Below are 19,817 nucleotides of genomic sequence, written 5' to 3'. Positions count from 1 at the left end.
TGTCTAATTGGGTCATTCAGATAGCCTTAAGACGAAAAAGTCCAAAGGAATGGGGTATTAGGAAATCAAGAAAGTAAGAAAATTGCATTGAACCTTCCCTTACCGCCTACCCTTTAACAACTCTAACCCCTCCTCATCTTCTCATGAAAGGCCTCTCTCCAGCTCTCATCTCAGTTGCCATTTCTAAATTGCCTAAGATCATTTTAATTTTCTTTTGCACTTGAGATGAACCATATTTGTATTCTAACCCCATCCTTTAATACAACCAGAGTATTTTTACTGTCCCTATTTTGTCTAAGTAAGCATACATTGGTGAGGGAGGTAGAAGACATGTGTCCCGCTCCTCTTTAAAATCTTATTAGTTTACAAATAGCAAAGATGTCTGGAAAACAAAGCTGGGTTGTTTTTTTTTCAGGATCAGAAACTATTATGTTTGTATTCCTTCTTTGTGGTGATCTAGAAGAAGCTAAAGGAAAGCACATTGGACCTGTTGCAGATCCCTCAGTGAGATTCAGTCAGCAGGGTTTCCATGAAACCTGTTGAGTCTTATGGCTTGAGAGTGCTAAGGACTCTCAGCTCTGGCTGGAGTGCAATGGTGTGATCTCTGCTCACTACAACCTCTGCTTCCTGGGTTCAGGTGATCCTCTTGCCTCAGCCTCCCGAGTAGCTGGGATTACTGCACTACCATGCACCACCTTGCCTAGCTAATTTTGTATTTTTAGTAAAGATGGGGTTTCACCACGTTGGCCAGGCTGGTCCCAAACTCCTGACTTCTGGTTATCTGCCTGCTTCAGCTTCCCAAACTGCTGAGGTTACATGTGTGAACCACTGTGCCTGGCCTTAGTTACATAATCTTAGATAAGTTTATTTTTCCAAAATCTGTTGCTTCATATGTTAAAGCTGGGGTGTGTGCTTATAAAAACTGTCTGTGTTTCCTATGAAGTGTTTTGTGACCTCTAAAGTTGTGTAAGGAGTAAATTTGGGATTTTCTTTCTTTCTTTCTTGGGGTCATATGGCCCTGTCACTTTCAGATTTTCAGTCCTTTTAGTTTCTTGCTTAGACCTATTGGAGCTCCTCCTGGCCTTCATTTTCACCTGGTGTGAGGCCTAGCTCCAGGACAGATGAGTACACAGTACATCAGAGCAGAACATCCATGTACTCCATTATGAAGGTCTTGTCTGTCTGTATGCCATCAGCCTTGTCAAAGAGCACTTGGGTTTGACTTCTCTTTTGTTATTCCTGTGTTTCTGTGGCTTAGACTACTATGTATTAAATAATGCTTTTTGAATTGTGGATTTTCCAATCTCCTTATGTAGTCCACAGACATGTCCAAAACTTAATTCAATATACCTTCAACCTCCTCTTTGCACCATATTTCTCTTCTTCAGTAGCATCATCATCCCTTCTAGTTCCCCATCTATAAACCTAATCATTTAAAATTCTTTCCTCTTACTTCTTTTATCTTCCTCTTTGTTAGTCACCAAATCTTGATTTTACTTGTGAGATCCTGGGCAGTCAATTAAGTTGTTTTAGTTAGGCTTTTATTGCAAAGCAGTCATTTGTATTTTCTCAAGGATAGTTCTTAGGAAAAGCATGAATTAGAGCAGAGCCTGCCCAGATATAGAGGGAACTAGATAGCTCTGGGTTCTGGAACTGGCTACGCTCTTTGACTGTCTCTTGGTTTTGTACTCAACTCTACCTCATAATTTTCATCTTTCTGTATCCTTCCAGCTTTTGCCCCAGCTTTTGCTTTATTATCTCAGTACTGCACATCTAAAATTCCAGAAAGAAAATGTGATTCAGCTAAAAAGTATCTCTGTCCTACATCGTTTTTTAAAATACTAACTACAAAGGATTAGCAGAACCTTTAATGTTAGGTGCTGGCCAGCCAGTTGATTTCTGGCTGCTCCTAAATCCAGTATGTGCTCCTGTCCCAGCAGTCATGTGATTCAAATGTTACCACTCGGTGCTGTTTCTTCATTAGGGAGTTGTTCTTAGGTACGTTTTTTTTTATTATTACTATTATTATTATTATTGAGACAGGGTGTACTCTGTTGCCTAGGCTGGAGTGCAGTGGTACTACCATGGCTCACTGCAGCTTCTAGCTCCCGGGCTCAAACAATCCTCCTGCCTCGTACCCCCAAGTAGCTGGGACTACAGGTGTGCGCCACCACACCCGGCTAATTTATTTTTTATTTATTTATTTGTAGAGATGAGGTCTTGCTATGTGGCCCAGGCTGGGCTTGAACTCTTGGACTCAATCAGTCCTCCTGCCTCGGCCTCCTAAATTGATGGGATTACAGGTGTGAGCCACCATGCCTGGCCTAATTTTTTTTTTTTTTTTAGTTTGATCTTAATGGTCTAATACTACCATTAGGTACCTTGGCAGTGTCTTTTGAAACCATTTCCCCTCACTGTATTGCTGGAACTCTCATTGTCTCTTACCTATACTAATGTAGCATTATTATCCTCTTCCTTCATCCCGAGATGACTCCTTCCAGGTCACCGTAACATTTCTTCTGGAGCCAGTTTTCAGTACAAAGCTTGTCTTTCCCATTGACTCCCTATATAAAGTCCAAGTTCTGTAGTCAGACAGGCAAGGTAATTTTGGCCTCATTTACTTTTCTGATCTTTTCCTGCTAACCCATCCCATATACTTATGCTCTTGCCTATATAGTAAAGTAGCATAATACAAGGACATTGTTGCAACATTGTTTATATGGTGGCAACAAAAAGGAAAACAATAGAGCTGTGTTTTAAAAGGAGAATTGTTGAATAAATGATGATACATTATGTTAGGAAATAATGCAATGTGTTAATTTTGCTTGTTACAAGTGACAGAAATGCAATTCAAATTTATGTGTGCCAAAAAGGAATTTATTGACTCATGTACCTAAGAAAATCAAGAAATGTACTAGTTTCTTGCATGACTAGATGCAGAGCTTTGAACAATATCATCTGGAGAACATCTATCTTCTCTGGCTCTTGACTCTATTTTCTGTGTGTTGGTTTTATTCCCAAGCTGCTCCTCCCAAGCTGTGGCCAGCAGTGGTTTGTGTTCTCCCACCTTAACAATCTCAGTGGAAAAACACCCCTTCCCCAGTTTTGTGGTTTCAGCAAAAGTGGTTGGTCTTATTGGCCTGGCGTGAGTCATGTGCCAATTCCTAAGGCAATCACTATGGCAAGGGGGATGGCACTTCTTTGTTATCTAGGCCTAGATCATGTGCCCCTTCCTGGAACGCAGTGGTAAAGCCAACCCTGTCCAAACTGCATGAACTAAAAGATGGGCATGGGGGCAGGGTTTTCACAAAGGAAAATTGAATTGCTGTTACCAGAATGAGAAAAAATGAATACTGGGCAGGCAGAAGTAGCAGAAGTCCTCTACATGAAGCTTTAAAACGTCTGAGAAGGATGACTCTGACACTTATCTTATAAGGTACACGACAGTGTGTGTGTGCACCTGTACATGTGTATGTGTAGACTGAGAAATGTATGAAACTGTGCACATTAACCATTCACATTGCTTATCTCAGAAGTATGATTGGAGGAGATAGAGAACCAATTTAATATTTCTGCTTATATCTCTATATTGTTTGGCTTGCCAGGAGCATGCATTATTTTTGTAAGAATAATTAAAAATATTAAAACCCCAAAGAGGCTGAGCGTGGTGGCTCACACCTGTAATCCCAGCACTTTGGGAGGCTGAGGCAGGGAAATCACTTGAGCTCAGGAGTTCGAGGTGGTCTTATTGACCTGGCGTGAGTCATGTGCCAATTCCTAAGGCAATCACTATGGCAAGGGGGATGGCATTTCTTTCAGCCTGGGCAACATGGTGAAACCCTGTCACTACAGAAAAATACAAAAATCCACCAGACATGGTGGCATACACCTGTAGCCCTGGCTACTCAGGAGGCTGAAGGGGGAGGATCACTTGAGCCTGGGAGGTCAAGGCTGTAGTGAGCCAAGATCACACCACTGTACTCCATCCTGGGCAACAGAGTGAGAGGCCCTATCACAAATAATAAATTCAAAAAAAAAATAACAAAAAAAAAACCCTCAAGTTACAATGAAGACTTTTCCTCTTAGAAATATTGTGATACTGGCAATTGCTTTTTGGGTGGTAGGAAATGTTAGTTATTATCATTATTTACTACTAAGTACTTTCTCTGTATCAGGAAACTGCATATTACATACTTTCTCATTTAATCTACATAATAACCTTCTGAGATTCTATTATTAACAGTTAACTGATGTGCGTACAAACTGAAACCCAAACCTGAAACCCAAACCTGGCTATCAGAATGATCTGGAGCATTAAAACAAACATATCCCCAGCCCCCACACTGAAATTCCATATTAAAATCTCAGGGGCAGGGCCTTATTTATATATTTAACAGGAACTCCAGGTGATTCATTTATTACTAAAGTTTGTTTGGGAATCTCACTGGGTCATGCATTTAATCCATGGTAGCACAACTAGTAAGATCAGAATAGGGTTTCAATCCTAAGCCAAAACTCTTAACAAAAGCACTATTAATCACATTATTACTACTATTATAATTTTATGCTTGGGGTAAATCAGCTTTTGTAGATGAGCATGAAAATCTAACCAACAGCTAGGAGATATATTCCTTTGGGGAAAATAAGTTATGAATTCCAGGCATCTGATTTACAAATTATTTTTTGAAACATAAGACAAGGGTTTACTTAATATAAAATAATCCTGTCATTTGTGCAACAGCATTATACATTACAAAGGTTAGCAGAATTGTCACCTTTTCTTAGTGAAATGACATATTACTATTACACATTCATGAAATATGTTAATACAGATGGGTGTGTTATTTTGTAGAGTACTGTAGTTTATCAGATTAGCATTTTTTGTCTTTTTAATAAAAAATAGAATATAGACTGGGTGCAGTGGCTCATACCTGTAATCCCAGCACTTTGGGAAGCCGAAGCAGGTGTGGATCACCTGAGGTCAGGAGTTTGAGACCAGCCTGGCCAACATGGTGAAACCCCTCTACTAAATATACAACAAATTAGCCGGGTGGGCATGTCTGTAACCCCAGCTAATCTGGAGACTGAGGCAGGAGAGTTGCTTGAACCTGGGAAATGAAGATTGCAGTGAGCTGAGGTCATGCCATTGCACTCCAGCCTGGGCAACTGGAGTGAATCTCTATCTCAAAAAATAAAATACAAAAAACAACTTCCCCCACACCACTCCTTATCCCACACTCCCATAACCTGTCCTTCATCTATTTCTCTCTCTCTCCCTCACTCACTCGTTCACTTTTATGCGTGTGCTCTCACACACACACCCTACCTATATAATTTCTTCTCTTACACCTTTAATATAAATATCTGAGTTTCAGTTCAGTTTTGCAGACATTTAAAAGCCACACATGGTATTTTGCTTGTTTCAGCATTTAATAAGGTAGTACATACCTTTTTCATATGGAAGGAAACCATCATATTAAGGTAATATTTAAACTTAGACAATTATAATTTGCAAACAACCAAATCAAGCTAGGATAATGATAATTTTTTTTTTTTTATAATTTCTTAAGTAGTAAGTTGAAGTAAGTGATAATTTTCTAATGTGCTTGTCATTCAGCAGGTAATAAGAAACAGATAAGAATGCAGGCAATTGAAGTTCACTTCAGCCTGAGTGCAAGTGTACACAAAACAGCAAAAATATTACATAGAAAATAAGATGAATGTTGTCCATTGGATTGAGTATGGTGCTACCATTTCTCACAGTGTTCATATTCTTACTTGTGGCTATCTTTGGGGTCACTGCTGTATTTAGACTTGTCTTGAAATTTTGAGTTGTCTTGGGATTCGATGTCATTTTGAGATTTGGGCTTGTCCTGGGATTGGGGTTCATTCTGGGAGTGGTGCTGGTCCTCAGATTTGGTCTGGTGCCGGGATTCAGACTTGACCCAGGAGTGGATACTGCCACAGAGTTTGAGGTTGTTGATGTTGAAGTTGTTCCCAGAATATTATTAACAAACAGGAGCAGACCAACCAGTGATAGCTTGAGCATGATCCTCCTATGTTTCAAAATAATTATTTAATTTTAATCGAACACTTGGATCACAAATAGGCAAGCATATATCCTTCATTGTGTTTATCAGTACATTCATGTTAGGTAAATGTTTGCTTTTTCACTATTAGTGAACAAATAAAAAACTTCCCTTTCTTTGTCACCAACATCTGCTGACAGAAAACCTACTTTCTATCAAGGGCTACCAACTGAAGGCAAAAACAAGCCAAAGACTAGAAAAGAGCTTAATGGGCATTTTTCTATTTAAAAAAGGAAAAAAAATAAAACATTAGACATTCAGTACAATACATATCAGGGCTTTAGATCAGTATGGAGTAGAGTAGTTGGCAAAGGCTGAGAGACAATTTGGGACAGGAGAGCAACAAAAGAAATAATGAAATAAATATTGGCATTTTCTTGATTTCTTATGACCTTTATTCCAACAATTTAAGGTTTTAGTTTAGGTCGCAAATTAGGATATTACTTCTAAATATTTACTCCAAAGACTAAAAAGATTAAACCAAAGGATTTCCCTGGTTCTGGGATGAGGTTTTCTTCGTTGAAAAAAAACTAGTTAGAAAAGTTCATAGTTTTAAGATTTAGAAATGAATAAAACCAACTCCTTCATTTTGCAAATAGGCTCAGACAAGGGGTATAACTTGCCTGAGGGTACATATCTAAAAATGGCCTAAGCTAGAACTGAAGTCTATGACTTAAAGCCCAAACTTTAACTGTAGAACTCTAACATATGTGTTAAAATTTACATTTGATGCTAATAAGTAATTGAGAACATTTCAAATTAAAGTTACCTTTTGATATTTTTCTTTGAAGAGTAAGAATTCAGTCTTTCTCCAGTGTCTGTGGGGAATCTGATTTCTCACTCACTGCATGCTATTTAAATATAATTATTGGGGAAGTCACATGCTCTAAACTTGACCTGCCATTTGCTGTTTGGAAGAATCCAACTGAGTGTTTCCAAAGCACCAAGTATAAACAGATGGACTTTGGCAGAGATTAAATAATTCAAATAAAGTTTCTAAAATCTGCTTGAAGAATCCAGTGAATAGCATTTGTTATTCCTCTTATCCATGTATAAATTGTATAACATTAATAAATTATTTAACTGCATTGACTCTAACTCGATGAATATACTATTTTGCCTGCTGTGATTATTATGATTTAAAACCAAGTAAGTATGTTAAAGATGTCTATTTTTCCTTAGAACATCTGTATGTATGTTTATAGGGTAGTTTCTACCCATGGTTATTTTGAAGTTTAAAAAATAATTCAGTAATATATCATTTCAGGTATTTAATTTTTGGTAAATAAAGTAACCTTAGAAGTTAAACTTTATTAATATTAAACTTAAGGATTGCATATGAAAGTGATACTTTTCCATACTGAGTTTACAAACTTTTGTGTTTATGTTTTTTTAAATGTATTAAACCACTCACTTTGAAGCACATAAAGTAAATTTTTTAAAGGAATTTTGTCTTTTGGTCAGCCATTTTCCATGATAATTAGCATATAGGGAAGTTGGGTTGTATTGTGCTAATGTTTTCATCACATTGGCCAGCACACTTTAAAAATTGCAGGGCTGCGAACAATGGTGTTGACATACAAGGAAATTGCTACATAAACGGCAGAAGTACAAGTCAGTACATGTTCCTGACTTATTGTACTACGCTATGAAGACTGCTTTCCCCCTGAATGAATAAACCATGAATAGGACCATGCTTGCTAAATCTTATTTATATGGTACACATAACCTCACTTAACTGGAGGTTAGTGTGGTCAGATCTAAGAAGTAAACAACAACAAAAAAAGCTTCTTGGCAACCCGAACACGTATTATAAATCAGAGTACTATAGTAATTTACAGGAGTTTGGCATTGTTCTCCCTCTTCCCACTTGCTCATTCTGTGGATTTCTTTGGGGGGTATATAGTTGATAATAGTAATAGAAATGTTTTGAACTTGAGCAAACTGTCGCTTACTCTGTTTGTCTAATCCTGACATTTTGAGTACTGTACTTACACAACTCTTGATTGATGCTTCAAACACTTTAGTCTCAACTTGTTTAAAATTCAAAAGTTAGCATTTTCTCCTTCCTATTTTTCTATCTAGATATATCCTTCTCAGGATCTCTTGGTTAATTGTATCATCACGTAGCCAAATATTTTTCCAAACTTGGATTTCTCATTATCTTCTCTTTCTTATTGTGCCCCAGGCCTCTTGATGATGATTAAGTAAAATTTAATTCTATTCAGTTCTCAAATGCTCCCAAACAAACAGAAATCATTTGCCATTATTCAGGTCTTCAAATACCCCCAACTTTGTATCTTTGTGCAGCCTCCCCGACTTCCCCAAAGTATAATAATATCCACCTCTTATCCTAAGTTTCACTTTCCAGAGTTTCAGTTACCCATGGTCCACCATGGTCTGAAAATACTGAATGGAAAATTACAGAAATAAACAATTCATAAGTTAGATGTGTCCTGAAAAGGTTAATAGTAGCCCAGCACTGTGTCACAGTGCTGCATCAGTCACTTCACTTCATCTTACCATGTAGGCATTTTGTCATATCACATCATCACAAGAAGGGCTAGTATAGTATATACAAAAAGATAGTTTGAGAAAGATACCAGGTGCACATAGCTTTTATTATAGTATATTGCTATGACTTCTATTTTATTATTTTTAATCTCTTACTGGCCTAATTTATAATTGAACTTTATCACAGGTATATATGTATAGAAAAAAACATAGCATATGTTGGGTTCAATACTATTTCATGGTTTCAGGTGTCCCTGAGGGATCTTGGAACATATCCCCCACAGTTAAGGGGTACTACTGTACTTTCCTTCCTCATTCAAAATTGTGCTGTTTCTTTAAGGTTCACTCATGTTAGCACCTTTTATGGGATCCTTCCCTAATTCTTTACATCAGAATCAGTGATTTTAATACTTACCAGAGTCTCTTTTTCACTAAAGAAACTAAATCTTCCACCATATTTTGGCTTTTTTGTGGTAAGATACCACTTGTATTCTTTCTATTCCCTCTACCTTCTAATATAGTGAGTGCTTATTAAAAAAAAAAAAAAAGACACAGGGCCCGGCATGGTGGCTCATGCCTGTAATTGCAGCACTTTGGGAGGCTGAGGCGGGCAGATCATGAGTTTAGGAGATCGAGACCATCCTGGCTAACATGGTGAAACCCCATCTCTACTAAAAATGCAAAAAATTAGCCAAGCATGGTGGCATGTGCCTGTAGTCCCACCTACTCAGGAGGCTAGGACAAGAGAATCGCTTGAACCTGGGAGGTGGAGGTGAGCGGGGATCACTCCACTGCACTCCATCCTGGGCCACAGAGCGAGACTCCATCTCAAAAAAAGAAAAAAAAAGGACACAATAAGTATTGGAACTAATTGAAATACCTCCTATTTCTCCATGTCTGAGGGCTGGTATCGTTAATGATGTCATTGATGATATTTGGTCATTTGCAGTTTTCCCTTTACATTAGCATAAAATTTCTCTACTTTTCTGGCTGCTGTTTTGAGAGGATTTCTTCATTTGTACAATGTGGATGATAATGCACATTAATAATCCTTTGTCTATAATCTTAAATCCAAAATCCTCCAAAAACTGTAAGTTTTATCAAAAAAAATGTTGACACCAAAATTTATTTGGTGCAGATACCTCACCTGTATTGGTATGAGGTTTTTAGCTGTCTTTATTTGTTCCATTTAGTGTGGATATTAATGTTTCACTGCAGAAATATTGATGAGATTGATTTTGGGGTGCTATTGCAGTTTTTACTGGAGTTTACATAATACATGATAAAACGTACTTAGCATATTCATGTTTCTCTTCTTCCTTCTGAGCACAGCACCATGCTACTCTTAGCATTCTTTTCTTTTCTTTTTTGAGATGGAGTCTTGCCCTGTCGCCAGTTGGAATGCAGTGGGGTTATCTCGGCTTGCTGCAATCTCTGCCTCCCAGATTCAAGCAATTCTCCTGCCTCAGTCTCCTGAAAAGCTGAAATTACAAGCACATGCCCCCCATGCCCAGCTAATTTTTTTGTGTCTTCAGTAGAGACGGGGCTTCACCATGTTGGCCAGGCTGATCTTGAATGTCTGACCTCGTGATCTGCCCATCTTGGCTTCCCAAAGTGCTGGGAATCAGATGTTAGCCACTGCTCCCGGCCTACTCTTAGCATTCTTATAGTTAGGTGGTACCATCTGACCGAGTTCTGGGCAGTGAAATCAGTTCCAATGATGTACAATTGACCTTTGAGCAACACTGGGGTTAGGGGAACTGAATTTCCACACAATCGAAAATCTACATATGACTCCCCAAAAGCTTAACTACTAATAGACTGTTGATCTGAAGCCTTTTGAAAACATAAATAGGTTAATATGTTTTGTAAGTTACATATATACTGTATTACTAGAGTAAAGTAAGCTCTAGAAAAGAAAATGTTACTCAGAAAATCATGAGGAAGAGAAAATATATTTACTGTTCTCTGAGTGGAAGTGGATTGTCATGAAGGTCTTCATCCTCATTATCTTCATGTTGGTGGAGGAAAGGAAGAGGGATTGGTCTTACTGTCTCAGCACTGGCAGAGGTGGAAGTAAACCACTATATAAGTGGATCTGCGTGGTTCAAACCCATGTTGTTTAAGGGTCAACTGTGTATCATTTGTAAGTCTTCTATTCTTGCTTTCTTTTATCAATGCCTGCTAGAAACAAGCGATTCAGTGGAGGGGGTATCCAAGACCCTAGAAGATGGCAAAATCATTAGAAGACATGATCTAAGAGAAATAAACTATTGTTGTCTTAGCCAGTAATAGTTTGGGATTATTTGTGACAGAAGTTAGTTTTTGCTGACTAATATAACTACGTGCTGGACATCTTGCCTTTGCCTCTTCAAATCCACTCTGTTCTTTATCCTGCTCTGTACCCTGAGAGGCTGACCTGTGTAGAGGGTATCATTGGGCTCCTCTACTCTCTGGCTTTCAGCTGGCCCATAGGGAATACAAGCAGAAGATTGGAGGGAAGAGTGAGAGTAAGGTTGGGATGTATATGTTTTTTAGCTCCCTTCCTGCAGGGTCTCTATGGGCTGGTGGTATCCCTCCATGCAGTATGGTTTTTGTTGGGTGACCCTCTCCACACAACCTACTCTGTGTCTGCTTTCTGATAACTGCTTCCTCCACTCACTACTTCAGGTATAGTGTCACACTGTCTCTTAGAGCTTCCTTGAACCTGCCTTCTTTATACATAGTCTCCTGTGTCCCGGTTTGAATGTGCCACCTGTTGCTTGCCACCTTAATTGCTACAAACAGTGTATACACTGTATCATCTTCCTAAAATCAACCAGGCATGATGGGATATGGGCCATAGTCCTAGCAACTCAGGAGGCTGAGGTAGGAGGATTGCTTGAGCCCAGGAATTTGAGGCTACAGTGAATTATGGATACTCTAACCTGGGCAACAGTAAGACCTTGTCTCTAAAAAACAAAAATTAAAATTAAATTTAAAACAGTGTCTTTCTTTATATATGTATATTACTTTCAATTGATATACTGTTTTGAGATGTTCAGAACTATCCACCCTCATATATTGATTCTTCCAAAATTTTTTCTTAAAAAAAAAAAAAGTAATCTAATATCTGAAAATCATGAGAATGATCATAAACTTCATATGTTACTTTCCTGAGAATTTCAAATTGCAGTTTTAATATTTTACTTTAGAAACAGGATGAGTTTTCCCTTCTGTAACTTTTCTCTTTGGTCTTTTGGATTTTTTTTTTCTCATGAAAAGAAGATACAGATCTTTTCTTGAGTGATGTTTGCAGACTTTGCCTTGGCAGTGAAAGCATGTTTTATTTTTTTAGAAAATCCTATTAAGTTTTATGCCATGTCTGTGCTCATTGCACCTGTGCCTCATGTCTCATTTATTTATTTTACTTTTATTTTTTGAGACAGAGTTTTGATCTTGTCACCCAGGCTGGAGTGCAATGGTGTGATCTTGGCTCACTGCAACCTCCGCCTGGCAGGTTTAAGCAATTTTCCTGACTTAACCACCCGTAGCTGGGATTACAGGTGTCTGCCACCACGCCTGGCTAATTTTTTTTTTTTTTGAGCCAGAGTCTCACTCTGTCACCAGGTTGGAGTGCAATGGCGTGATCTTGGCTCACTGCAGCCTCTACCTCCTTGGTTCAAGCGATTCTCCTGCCTCAGCCTCCTGAGTAGCTGGCATTACAGGTGCACGCTCCCACGCCTAGCTAATTTTTGTATTTTCAGTAGAGATGGGGTTTCACCACATTGGCCAGGCTGGTCTAGAACTCCTGACCTCAGTTGATCTGCCCACCTCAGCCTCCCAGAGTGCTGGGATTACAGGCATGGGCCACCATGCCCAGCCTTCATGTCTCGTTTAAATAGGACTTTTAAAAGTTTGAAATGAAGCCAGCTTCAGTGGCTTATACCTATAATCCCAGTGCTTTGGGAGGCCAAGACAAGTGGATCACTTGAAGCCAGGGCTTCAAGACCAGCCTGGGCAACATCATGAGACCATGTCTCTACAAAATATACTTTTAAAAAAATTAGCCAGGTATTGTGGCACACATACCTGTATAGTCTTAGCTACTTGGGAAGCTGAGGCAGGAAGATTGCCTGAGCCCAGGACTTGAAGGTTTCAGTGAGCTGTCATCCCACCACTACACTTCAGCCAGTGAGGGAGACAGAGCGAGACACTGTCTCAAAAAAATTTTGTTTTGAAGAATTTATGTATGTTTGGTTATTTCTGAAAGCAGTTCAGCCCCTTGGCCATACCACCCTGAATGTACCTGATCTTGTCTGAAAGCAATTCAGGTTTTCAGGATTAAAATTTATATGCTACTAGGTTTTTAATCTATACTTTAAAGTAGAACATTTAAAGCATTTTAGTAGTGTATAGCACTGAAAAGTGGCTTTTTAATGTAGACAGTTACTTTTCAATAAACTATTTTGTAATCCTAGCAATTTGGGAGCCTGAGGTGGGAGGATTGGTTGAGTCCAGGAGGATTGGTTGAATCCAGGTGGGAGGATTGGTTGAATCCAGTCTGGGCAATAAAGGAGAATACCAGTTTCATTTAAAAAAAAAAAAAAAAAAGAGAGGAAGAAACGATTTGGAAGTTTTGTGAGCAATGGTTATGCAAAATGGCCATTGTTACAATAGGCCTAATTGTGAGTACCTGCTAAAATTGTATATAACCATGATTCTCTTCAATAGTAAAATGTCAGCCTCTTCATTTTAGGAATCGAATATAGGAAAAAGAACTTGTTTCTCCTTAGTTGTAAACATAGGTTCTAAGGGTGAATGTCCATCCTTGAGCAAGTTTGTCTTCCTAACGGTGTAATACTGTGAGTCAATTGTCTAATTTTGGCTTGTTGTCTCTTATTTTTCATAATCAAAGAAAAATGATCTAATTTTTAAAAGATACTCTCTTCCTTTCTGTTTTCTTCTCTTGGATAATAGTATCCCTATCTGAGTTTATAGAATCTTAATTTTTACCTGCTCTTACCACATATATCTGATTAGTCATTAGGTCTTGTTGATTCTGCTTCAGAAATTTTGTTTTATGCTTCACTCTTATACTACCAACTCATTTGGTAGCTTCAGCAGTTTTCTAAGCTGGGATTGGCAAACTTTTTCTGTAAAGGACCAGATAGTAGACATTTCAGGCTTTATAGCCCATATAAAGTTTAAAAAAATTTTTTTTTAAATAATTCTTTAAAAGTGTAAGAACTATACTTAGCCATACAAAAATAGGCCACAAGCAGCCTGTGGGCAGGATATTGCAAGTGGGCCATACTTTGCCAACCTCTGGCCTAGGCTGTTACAATTTCCTAATTGGAGTATTTGTCACCTGTATTTTACCCTGTTGCCTGCATCTTACACATCACTGCCAGAATCATCTCTCTGAAATGTGACCATGTCACTTGCAGGTAAAATCTTTATGTGCTCCTGTTAGCTAAGTTTTCATGCTGAAAGCATTCATATACCACTTTGGGGATTTTTTTTACCATTTCTTCATAATCATCTATATTATTTATTCAATATTTTTATAGACTTTTTTTCTTAAAGGAAAATTTATACTGTGAATGGAAAATCAATATTGATTGCCAAAATGAGAAAACCAACAAAATATAACAGTAAAAGGAAATATAAAACTATGAAATGCCTGTTTCATAGAGCACCCAGCATATATGTACTACATTTCAAAAAGCCATTGGCTTATAAAAATATTTTCTTAGCATCTCATACAAGTCTCTTCATAATCTGTTATACTGCTTGCCTTACTTGCACAATTGTTGAGCTAAAGCAGATTAAAAGTAATTTTATAAGAGGCTAGATGCTGACCTTGTATTCTGAAAATCTGTTGATTCTACTGTCGTTGATGTGATTCCAAGTAAGCCTGTGTGAGCTTCTGGACTGTTCTCAGGGAAGTGTTTATGATACATTGTTGAGGGTATCATCAGGTCAGTTGATCCAAGAAGTGATCTAGGAGCTGGCAAAGCCCCAAAGTTTGCCCCAAAAGCTCAGAATTACAAATGAATATTTTGTATGTTATCTCCAATCTAATGGTAGAAAAAAAGTCTTAAAAACATTTGTCTCAATTGGTCATTTATATGGAATAATAATAGCAGGCTGGTTAGTCTGTAGAAGGATGCTTTAAATTCTATGTGCTTCCGCTATGCTGACCATCTCACCATTGCCCCCTCTGCCATGCCCTGACATCCTCACTGCTTTTGTATACCTTTTCCATCTGGCTTGACTGCCCTTCCTTTATCATGGGACATAATCTTTCAGTTTAATACCCATCTTGATAACCTGACTCTTACTCCTCTAAGCAAGTTCAAAAAAAAAAAGCTTCATTGAAATAAAACCCTTTATAAAGTATACAATTGGCTGGGCACAGTGGTTCACACCTGTAATCCCAGCACTTTGAGAGGCTGAGGTGGGGGAGTCACTTGAGCCCATGTGTTTGATACTAGCCTGGGCAACACAGTGACACCCTACCTCTACAAAAAAATACCAAAATTAGCTGGATGTGGTGGTTCACACCTGTAGTCCCAGCTACTCAGGAAGCTGAGGTAGAAGAATCACTTGAGCCCAGGAGGTTGAGCCTGCAGCAAGCTGAGATCAAGCCACTGCACTGCAGTACAGTGGACAATGGAAAGAGACTCTGTCTCAAAAAAAAAAAAAGTATGTAATTTTGCATATTTGGAGTTGTGTACTCATTACCACTAATTTTAAACATTTTCATCACCCCAAAAAGAAACCCCATAGCCATCAACAGTCACTCTCCCCTTTCTTCCTGCCCCACCTCAGCCCCTGGCAACCACTAATCTACTTTCTCTCTCTATGGATTTACACATTTTAGATGTTTCATGTAAGTGGAATCATACAATATGTACTCTTGTGACTGCCTTCTTTTACTGTATGTAATATTTTAAAGATTCATTCATGTTGTAGCATGTATCAGAACTTTATCCATTTTTATAGCTGAATAATATTCTATTGTGTTCATATAATATGTAAATTTTCATGTACATATGCATTCAGTTTTTTTAGATACATATCTAGTGGTGGCATTGAGTCATATGGTACCTCAGTGTTTAACTTTTGAGGAACTGCCAAATGATTTTCCAAAGTAGCTGCATTATTTTACATTGCCACCAGTAGTGAATGAGAATTCTAATTACTCTACATCTTCACTCAACACTTGGTATTGTCTGTCTTTCTAGACAAATTATGATAAATTCCTCCTTTTCTAAATCCTAGTCAATTCTGTTACTGTTTAACAATGACCGTGTTAAAGTATAAATTTTCTGTTTGCACTTTGAACTTTAACTTCTAGGTCTTACATGTCTTTATCTGGATATACAGAGAATCTGGGTTTTGTATGTAATCATTCAATGATAGTATTAAAACTAATTACTTGTTTTTTATTTTTTTGGGACAGGATCTCACCACTATTTTGGGAGGTCAAGGCAGGCAAATTGCTTTAGCCCAGGAGCTCAAGACAAACCTAGGCAACATGATGAAACCCTGTCTCTACAAAAAATTAGTAGAGTAGTGACGTGAGCCTGTAATTTCAGCTGCTCGTGAGGCTGAGGTGGGAGAATCACTTTAGCCTAGGAGGTCAGGGCTGCACTCCAGCCTGGGTGACATTGAGACCCTGTCTTTAAAAAAAAAAAAGTTTTTCTTATGTAACTTATAAACTAGCTTTTAGTGGTGTTTGAAAGGAACAGCCCCAGAGTTGTTTTCAGTAATGATGGTATCACTGGAATAAAAGTATAGTTACCCAATGTGTCTACTTTGAAGAAATATACAGAAAATGAGGTGTATCATGTGTGACATTTATGTTTAAATTTAAAATCAGTTTATAGTCAACTCAATATATGAATATTTTTACTAGTTTCAAGTGATTCCTTGATCCTTTAAATGATTTTAATCTCTTTTTTTTTTTTTTTGAGATGGAGTTTCACTCTTGTTGCCCGGTCTGGAGTGCAATGGTGCAATCTTGGCTCGCCGCAACCTCTGCCTCCTGGGTTCAAGTGATTCTCCTGCTTCAGCCTCCCGAATAGCTAGGATTACAGGCATGTGCCACCATACCCAGCTAATTTTGTATTTTTAGTAGAGACGGGGTTTCTCCATGTTGGTCAGGCTAGTGTTGAACTCCTGACCTCAGGTGATCTGCCCGCGTTGGTCTCCCAAAGTGCTGGAATTACAGGCATGAGCCACTGTGCCCAGCCATTTTTTTGAGACAATCTTGCTCTGTTGCCCAGGCGGGAATTCAGTGGAATGATCTCAGCTCACTACAGCCTCCATCTCCTTGGTTCAAATGATTCTCCTGCCTCAGCCTCCCAAGTAGCTGGGATTATAGATGCATACCACCATGCCCAGCTAATTTTTGTATTTTTAGTAAAGATGTGGATTTGTTGGCCAGGCTGGTCTTGAACTCCTGACCTCAGGTGATCTGCCTGTCTCAGCCTCTCAAAGTGCTGGTATTAGAGGGATGAGCCACCATACCTGGCCTATTTTCATATGTTTTAAAGAGACTTTAGTTTTTACAAGGTGTCTCTAAGCTCATATTTAATGATGTGCACCTTTTTTGTAGAATTTAAAGTAGGGCAAGAGACTCATAATACTTCATCCAAGTATATTTTGTTAAAGCAAAAAAAATGTCAGGTGATCTTATAGAAAAGCCATACCATTAGGAAATTTTAGACCCTATAAATAGGTGAAACAATTGTTTGCTTTCTTAGATTATTTGTCATTGGTATGAGGAAATACAGTTGAGTATTTAACGTCTAAATAATCGAACTGATAAATGGATGTGGCTGTGTGCCAGTTGCTCTTATACTACATAATATCTCAGATGTGATAGTGGTCGCTGAGGCTTTGGATGACAAATTAGGGCTTTCCCAGTGGTTATTGTGGTGTATGGCATCCTTGTCTTCCCTTACTTATGTTTTGCTTTTCTTCTTTCTCAATGAAAAACCATTAAATCTTAGTTTATTTTCTGTTGAGGCAAGCATTTGACAGGAAATTCATTCGAATTCCGTCGGCCTTCCAGAAGCGTTCAGTGTGTTTTGTCTGTGACTATGGACAACAGAATAACACAAAGTGAAAAACTGTACTTCCTGGTACGAGTATTTCATTAGATTTATTGATCCTTAGGCTTATGGTATTCATTTGAAATATTCAGACATCTAATTTTTCACTGCTAAATAATTTTTACCAGGGGATAAATAACAAACCTTGTAAATTAATTATTGAAGCATAACTGAAGAGGGCAGATATATGGGAAACTACTATTACTGTTTCAGTCATTTTCACTTCTAATCTTGTTAATTCCCTGAGAATCTTATACAAAGGATAATCATTAAAATGGTTGTATAGCACCCACAAAGTGCTTTAATATACATGTCTAATCTATTATTTAAAACACCTTCTGGAATATATGTTCTTAACTGTATTTTTTATCAGAGGACACATTTAATTACCTGCCCAAGGTAAAAACACACATGGTAGGTGATAAACTTTATGTCATGCTTTTGCTGTTAAACCACCATGTGGTTTAAATATGCTTAGAATTATTTTGATCAGACAAGAATGAAGCAGTTTTGCTGTTTTTAATGAGTGTGTATGTATGTTTAATTTCTGTGCTTTGATCTCATCCATAACTCCGTGTGTGTGTGTGTGTGTGTGTGTCATCCATAACTCTGTGTGTGTGTGTGTGTGTGTGTGTGGTGTGTGTAAGAGAGAGAGAGAGAGATACAGGATCTGGCTCTGTCACCCAGGCTAGGGTACAGTGGCGTGATCTCAGCTCAGTGCAACCTCTGTCTCCTGGGCTCAAGCCATCCTCCCACCTCAACCTCCTAAGTAGCTGGGACTACAGGCACAAACTACCACACTTGGCTAATTTTTACATTTTTTGGTAGAGACAGGGTTTCGCCAGGCTGGTCTCAACTCTTGAGCTCAAGCAATCTGCCCGCCTGAGCCTCCCCAAGTGCTGGGATTACAGGTATGAGCCACTGCTCCTGGGCTTATCAGTAACTTTCAAGAAATTCAGATTCCGAACCTCAGGCCAGGTTTTCTAGATTAGGATAAATGGGTGTATTGAGCATGTGTCTCACCTGGGGCTCTTGAATATGTTTAACAAACTTGGGGCTGTTTAACCAAAATGGCATTTCTTAAAAGTTGAGCTTCTTAAAGACCTCACACTGCACCACAGTTTTCTAAGTGTGAAACTTACCAATCTGCTTAACATGTTAACACCTGAAGGTGACACTTGTTTCTGCTTCTCTGCTAACTTCCCTTGAGCAATTTTCTCTACTGAATTGTTCACAGGTACCAGAATTAACATTTCTCTAGAATTGTTCCAAAGATAACTCCACATTGCCCAGAACTAGTTTTTTGTTTTGTTTTGTTTTTTGCAAGCGGGGTGGCGGTGGGGGGCAGGTCTTGCACTTGTCACCCAGGCTGGAGTTCAGTGGTGCGATCTCAGCACACTGTAACCTCCGCCTCCTGGGTTCAAGTGATTCTCCTGCCTCAGTCTCCCGAGTAGCTAGGATTACAAGTGCCTGCCACCACACACGGCTAATTTTTGTATTTTTAGTAGTGATAGGGGTTTCACCATGTTGGTTAGGCTGGTCTTGACAAACTTCTGACCTCAAGTGATCCACCCACCTTGGCTTTTCAAATTATTGGGGTTATAGACGTAAGCCATGGTGCCTGGCCCCGAACTAGTTTCTTATATGACAAGTAGTAGCCTAGCCAAATCCTCCCTCATTTTTACTTTTTCTTTGATCTCTCTTTTCTCAGGACTTTGAGCTATAACTTTGAAATAAATGAAAGAAACTTAGTTTGACTTGGTCTGTCCTAAGTAGATCACTGTAGACCACTACTCACATCTTTGATCTATGTTAATTTATTCTTTTATTTATAAATTCAGATAAAGATGGTCAAAAAAACAAAGTTCTAGGGGCAAGCGAATGTCTAAGCTGAAATCAAAAGAATGAGTAGGGTTTGAGAGGCAAGAGGGAGAGAGAACATGCAGTATCTCTGAAAGCTCGGTGGCATGAAGCATGGTGATTGAGGGACAGAAGATAGTTTGTTTGAACTATAAAATGTTAGAGAGCTGGAAAACTTTAAGATTATATTCTAAAGGGAAGCAAGGGCCCTATCATGCAGTAAACAATATTAAGAGTTTAGGGCCTG

At 38.5% G+C, this 19,817-nt stretch overlaps 1 protein-coding gene and 1 long non-coding RNA gene across 29 annotated transcripts in view; one reads left to right on the top strand and one right to left on the bottom strand.

Annotated features, from left to right (window-relative positions):
* NF1 (neurofibromin 1) overlaps positions 1-19,817 on the top strand; it is a 296,867-nt gene that overhangs the window by 187,152 nt on the left and 89,898 nt on the right. The gene's annotated exons all lie outside the window — the stretch shown is intronic.
* On the bottom strand, positions 5,410-6,920 carry LOC103793188 (uncharacterized). The gene is made up of 2 exons (XR_620173.5): positions 6,859-6,920; positions 5,410-6,056 (listed from the first exon to the last, which is right to left on the bottom strand). It is a non-coding gene; the product is annotated as an uncharacterized LOC103793188 (long non-coding RNA).

This window comes from Callithrix jacchus, chromosome 5 (assembly GCF_049354715.1).
Source record: "Callithrix jacchus isolate 240 chromosome 5, calJac240_pri, whole genome shotgun sequence".
Lineage (NCBI taxonomy): Eukaryota > Metazoa > Chordata > Mammalia > Primates > Cebidae > Callithrix > Callithrix jacchus.
Note: the sequence above shows the minus strand (reverse complement) of the source record. Positions and strands in the feature narration are given on the sequence as shown.